The following is a 6,380-nucleotide window of genomic DNA, read 5'->3' on the forward strand; positions in this document are numbered from 1 at the left end:
CTCCAAAGCACAATCTGCTATTTCAGACGACATCAGTGTGTCAATCATTTATTGAATCAAAGCCAAATTTGAAGCAAAGCAAGCCCAGTTTGTCAATCACTTCTCGGTATTCTCTCCACTAACCACCTGACAGCTTTTAACTTTTCACTTTTATATTCCATGCAGCTAGTTAAGATTCTTTCATTTTTAATTGGGCTTCTTTTATGATTGGTAGCTAAGCAACTAATATGTTGTTTTATCTGGTAATAATGGGCCCAAACTTGAGAGCTTTCTTGACCATTCCTATTTGTTGTTGGGAAATTATTTTCCTTCAAGTTACTAAATAGCAGATGTAGCAGAAACAGTTATTTAATTATGGGTTGTCCTGTTGTTTCTATCTATAAACACTTTTGGCACTGTTTAAAAATAAACACTGCATGCGCTGGCAAATATATACTGAGTGATTTTTAACTCATGATAGAACCCCTTGGAATTTCACTGCTCACTTACAGGGAAAACTGGGTGCAAAATTGAAAGGATTGCCAAAAAGCAGTTTGGAAAAATATTAGCAGAGGACAGAGTGAGAAATCTCTGTTCCAGAATCCCACTTGGCTTTGATCCAACCTGGTCATCTTTCAGTCTTAATTTAGGTACAATTAAATTTCTGAGGCTAAGCACGATGCTCTGAACCGCTATCTCTCCAAAGGAGCCAGAAGCCCTCCCTGAGCAAGCTCAGCTGGCTTCTCAGTCCAAAAGAGTGATTTAAGTTAAGGTTTTTCTATACCCGAGATGTAAAATGTTTGGGTAAAAACTGAGTCCACCAAAGGTGACCGCAAATCCTGGTGTAGTTCTGGTTCCATCTCCCCATCATGCACATGAACGCTGCTTTCATGTGTGTAAAATGGTCTTACAGCTAGGAGTAAATGGTTTTGCCTTTCTGTTTCTGAAGACTGTCATCAGTAAAGCCAATGTGTTGTTTTCAGACAGAAAGAATTAACTTTCTGTCCTTTCCCTGAAAGGAAGTTTGGAAAAAGCTCTATTTCTGTGTTACAGAAAATTCTATTTTGGGTTCAAAAGAGTTTTATTCATTTAATTCTTTTGCGTATCTGTTTGATGGGCTTCTGGCTGTCTTTTGACAGACTGCTGTCATCTGGTTTGATCCAAAACTGTGAAACTCCAGATGTGCCCAAGAACTTGGGAGAACATGGGTATAGTTTTGCAAAAAGCTACAGTAGGTTTCAAGGCAATCTGATACCAAATGTACTTCACAGTCCTATTTAAATTTTACTTTTTTTTTTTTTTGTATTTTTACCAAGAGTTGGTAAAAGACACTGACAGCCCATGAGGATTGACGGTGGAGAGGCAAATAGGGGCTTTGGGGTCCTACAGTGTTTCAGAAATCCAGTCCAAATGCTAAATGTAGGTGCCTTTCCCTGTTATGAAGCTGAGGGAGGTTCTGGAGAGCACTGAGGATCATGCTGGTGCTATGATCAAGTGCCCCTCTCTTAGGAGGAAGATCTTTGCTGACTGAGACTGGCTAATGAATTAACTAAAACAAAAGCTATAAAGTATATAATCTTTTGAAATGTGATGAAAACAGCAACCGTTCCTAGCTTACAAATGAATTCTTAAGTGCCAAAAAACATGGTTGTTTTTTGTTTTGTTTGGGTTTTTTCCTCCTGTTCTTGATGGGATTTCTGATGCCTTCCATTGAAATGAATGGAGTTAAGTAATAATGAATTACTGTGATATCAAGGGTGGGCATCTACTGTTCAGTGACATTCTGGCAAATGAGGTGTAAGTTTGCCTGACTGCACAAGTGATTAAGAGAGATTTTTTTATGGACAGATTTGTACTATTTATATAGCTAGATATTAACAAAAGTTTTTAAAAGGGTGTTTTGATCCCAGGCTGCCTCCGTAGTTTGGCACAGATTGCTAATCTTGGCTCAAAGGGTGTTCAGGCCTGGCTGAACACGATGCTTAGCTCTTGTAGTTCAGGCATCTGAGCAGAGGGGAAACCCACACAGCACCCACCTACACAGCACCTGGTCTGTGAATCGGCAGAAGCCTCTCAATGGAAGAATTAAGATACACAAGATCATAAATATTATACCAATAAGAGAAGGGCAAGGTTAAGAAAGCCAGAAACAATTGTAGAGGTTTGGTTTGGGGTTTTGGGGTCTGTTTTCTGTTTGTTTGTTTGTTTTTTTCTAACAACTCCAATTGGGTCATTCACATTTAAAATCATACTCAGAAAAGTCCTTTTGTGTGCAAAAACACCAGTGTCTCTTCATATATGTTATTACTGCTGTCCTGCAGCTCTTCCTGAGGACCCTTTGTACCAGAAGAGATGATACTTTTAGGTCCGTTCAAGCATATAAATTGTACAGGGGCATTTTTGTTAGTTGAAAGTCAAGAGCAACTCAAAACACCTACTTGGTTGAAATTCCCAGCTGGACAGAAATGCTGGAGCAAAGTCTCTCTCTGGATATTGATGTGGTACTTTGCTCAGTCTTCAATGCGTCTGCTGAAAAACAGTGACTCGCTTTGCAGTGTCAGTGGTTCCACAGGATGCACGGGGACTGAAAAGGTTTATAGAGCCGTATATTTCAGGCCAACTTACAAATACGGGGTCTGAATCTGTTCTTGATTAGTGGTAGTTCTTTTCTGAGTGCTGTGGTAAGAGTGATACCTGTTACACAGAACTAGAGAGAGAAAAAAGGAACTTTCCTTGATCTGTAGTGCTACCAAGTGCAATGGCCGGGTTCTCTATCGCAGGGTGCACGCAGATCTTTGCAGTGGTGCAGCCCCAGTACTTGGACTGAGTTTCTGTTTCTCTTTGCCATATATTGAGGATGGTTCCTGTAGTTCATGGCAGAGTTACCACTTGTCCCTGAGGGAACTGTGCAGGGGTCTCCATCTAAAATGTCACTTTTCTCTTACCTACTTAGCAAGCCCATTTTTCCCACGTATGTGCCCAAGAGTTGATCAGTGTCAGCTGCTGCCTTTGTCCACCTCCATCCTGGGAGCAGCACAAAGACAAAAATGATGAATACCCTTCCTAGTTAGCCTTCTGGATGGAGGCAGAACTTGCTAAAAGAGAACGTGGTTATGTGCGCTGGTCTTTATCCAGCATGCTCTGTTTAACACAGTTACCTTTCCAACAAGTGAAATGGCATCTTTAGCTATGCCAAGTGCTTGAATTCTTTGAGTTTACATCTCAAACGCCTACTAACCAGGAGCACTGTGCAACCCACTAAATCATCGGTAACCCCACCCGTGTCACCTTGGTGTTACTTGGAGTCCGTTCTGTCTCATTCTTACCAACCCCGTGCTACTTACAGCAGTCAGAGCATTTCCAGGAGCACAGAAAAGAGGCTATGGTTACAAAGCATTTTTATAATCTAGAATTTATACACTGAACGCTAACTGGTGTCGTTTAGAAGTACTAACAACTAAAACTGATAGCTTTCAAAACAGAAAAGCAAGGCTTAATGCTTCCTCAGTTACACGGGTACTCAAATGCAAAGTGAGGTTTTCCTTGCTTGCATGTGGAAGGGAAGTATTCTATTCGAGATGGGGTTCGTTCAGAGCAATATTTGTCCTTTAGAACTAGAACCAAGAACAAAATGGGTTAATATGCACATACAAATCTGTATACACACATTCTATGCTTGATGCCATGTAGGGGATTTAAAACCATGGAAAATCGCCCCGAGAGATTTCAAAATAGCAACAAAAAATTAAGATTGCTGCATTTTAAAACCTGGCTATTATTTGTCTTAAATAGCAGACTCAGCTGTGGGTTTTTATAAATCTTAAAATATATGCGGGATTTCATACACCTACAAAACCCATTTTTTGTTAGTAATGGCTTTCTGATTAATTGCATATGTTCTATACGCACAAAGTTGAAGAGTGTTTGAGTGCCTGAAATTATGAGCACTTCAGCAACCCAGTGAAGATATCTGCAGTGTAAACTTTGCACATACATGGGCTGCCCTGCCAATGACCTTAGTCTTGTTCTAGCAGGGGAGCACAGTGTGTAATGCGGTCAGTGTTAGCTTTTTCCTGATCCCTTTTTAAGCACATACTAATAACATTCATGTAAGTATAGATGCTGTTATGGGCTCGGGTCGCTAGAGGACATAATTAATTAAAATCACTTGACCTCAGAAGAAGGTCCTTTTTTGAACAGGTAACACTCAAGGAACCCACATTTTCTATGCTATCCAGTATCCCAAGGTTTTTCTAACATTTAAAGGAGAATATAAGGGCTATGGTACCATTAGGACTTCCATCTAGCTGAGCTAAGTTGACTGTTTTGAAGCAAGAATAGATACACCAATCTGAAAATCTGTATTACTTCATGCCTCAGTTTCTCTCAGAATAAATACTGACATGATGTTTTTCGGGACTTACTCTTCAAGGATGGCATGAGACTTAAATTTCACCATCTTTGAAGACTTTAGTTTTTCTGGTAAAAGATAAATTCGTTTGACAGTGATATAACTATGCCTAAAAAATTGTGCAAACTACCAAGCCTTGTAGTTCCTCTTCAAAGAACAGATCACAAACTCTTCAGTACCGTTCAGTATTGGAACCTATTCTAAAATTGAGAGGATGCCTAGCAAAAACCTTGTGCCATTCTTTGCTATTACTTAAAACTTAGAACTTAAGTTTTCGTTCTTATGCAAAAAGCCAGGTGTTTTATTGACAATATGGATGTTATATTGGGGAAGTTGATTTGTCCAAGAGGACATAAATGACTCCTGTATTTTCATTTGTGTTTCCTTAAGATCTGTGCTGTGGTTTATATCTTGATATTTTTTGGTATCTGTAGAACTGTGCTTCGCATTACTCAGTGATTTAATAAAAAGCATCTACAACCCTGACTTAATTTACTAGCAAAGTATGGGTTTAGTTTTTAAGTTATGGAGTGAAGTTGGAATCGCAGATTTATGTCCATGCATTTCTACACATTGCAGATTGACATTGTATCGTAATAAATAAAGTATCGTATACACTACCGTAGCCGGTCCTGGAGACCTTGAGGTTATCCTGTTTTACAGTTTTACTTAGTTAAGTTTGTCCTCCGTTTGGGAGAGTCATTCCTTGCTGCTTCCAAATGCCCAGTGCCCTTTAATTCCATTTGCTGGTACTTGTCTCTTCAAAGTGTTTCTATTTGGCTGGTTTTTAAGTTAAAAAAAAAAGGTTCCAATATCAAAGAAGCATTATGTATAACGAAACAAGCTTAACGCTTAAATTTAACTACATACTGAACAGACTCTGCAGTGCAGGGAATCGGCTGCGTGTTGCTCTTGTTGGTGAACTCTTGGATTCAACGCCGATTTCTAGGGGAGGAATTCAATTGTGGCCTGTTCTGTTGGCTTACGGCTTGCTGCTGAAAGATGCAGGGCAACTCTGTTAGTGGTTTCTGTGGGTATTTCTCAGGATTGTGCAGAAGTCTAGTGCTCTCCTTTTGTAGACCCTAGCAGGATAACTGCCTGAGGGTCTACTTATTTTTATATTGACAGCGCCCATTGTATGTTGCCTGGTCTTTATTCTGTTTCTACCTAACTGAATTGTGAAGGTTATGCTTTGTGACATCACTTGTGGTATAGATAGAGCCCATATATGGAGACGGCTTCTCTGGACTTGGCTCTTGGAAAATGGGAATCAGCTATTGGCTATTGTGGAGCTGATTACGGAGGTTGTGTTGTGATAGGTACAAGCTGAAGAAGTTTTGGGGTTGGTTTAGTATGTACAACTAACCTGTGAGCCCTGGGGCGGGTGGGATCCGTGGTGGGATGGAGTTTGCTCGCTCCAGCGGCAGCTCTGCGACTTGTGCAGGGCTGTTCCTCTGCAGGCAAAAGGGACTCTCTGGGCGCCGTGGCAGAATCTGTCCTGCTGTGCTGATGCTGCTGCCTGCTCCATGCAGTGCGGTCCCCACTCGTGCGTCTCGGTGCATCCCCGCACAAGAAGTGACAAGTCTCCTTCATTTCTTCATGCTATGGCTTATGTTCCCTTTTCAGCAAAGGGAATGAGGAAAAGGAGAGGAAACTTTTATTGATAAAGGGCTTCATTTGAGGCAGGTGCTGCTAGCGTGTTGTCATGAGCTGATGTCTGGTTTTATGTCTGTTACAATTATGAAAATTGTGAAGTACAGGATATCGTGGTGTTTGGCATATAAACGATAACCAAGTATTGCTCTCTACACAACCGCATAGACTGTCAACTTGATTGGATGCTGATTTTTCTTTTTTTCCTGACTCACTTCACAGGTCTCTGGAAAAATTAACTTCTGAAAACATAACTGAAAACTTTATAGAAACTCCCTTTCTCACTCTTATGGGCAAATTTCATTGACTTGGAATTTAAGAGCTAATTCTGCTTAAG

This window comes from Caloenas nicobarica, chromosome 15, assembly GCF_036013445.1.
Source record: "Caloenas nicobarica isolate bCalNic1 chromosome 15, bCalNic1.hap1, whole genome shotgun sequence".
Taxonomy (NCBI): Eukaryota; Metazoa; Chordata; class Aves; order Columbiformes; family Columbidae; genus Caloenas; species Caloenas nicobarica.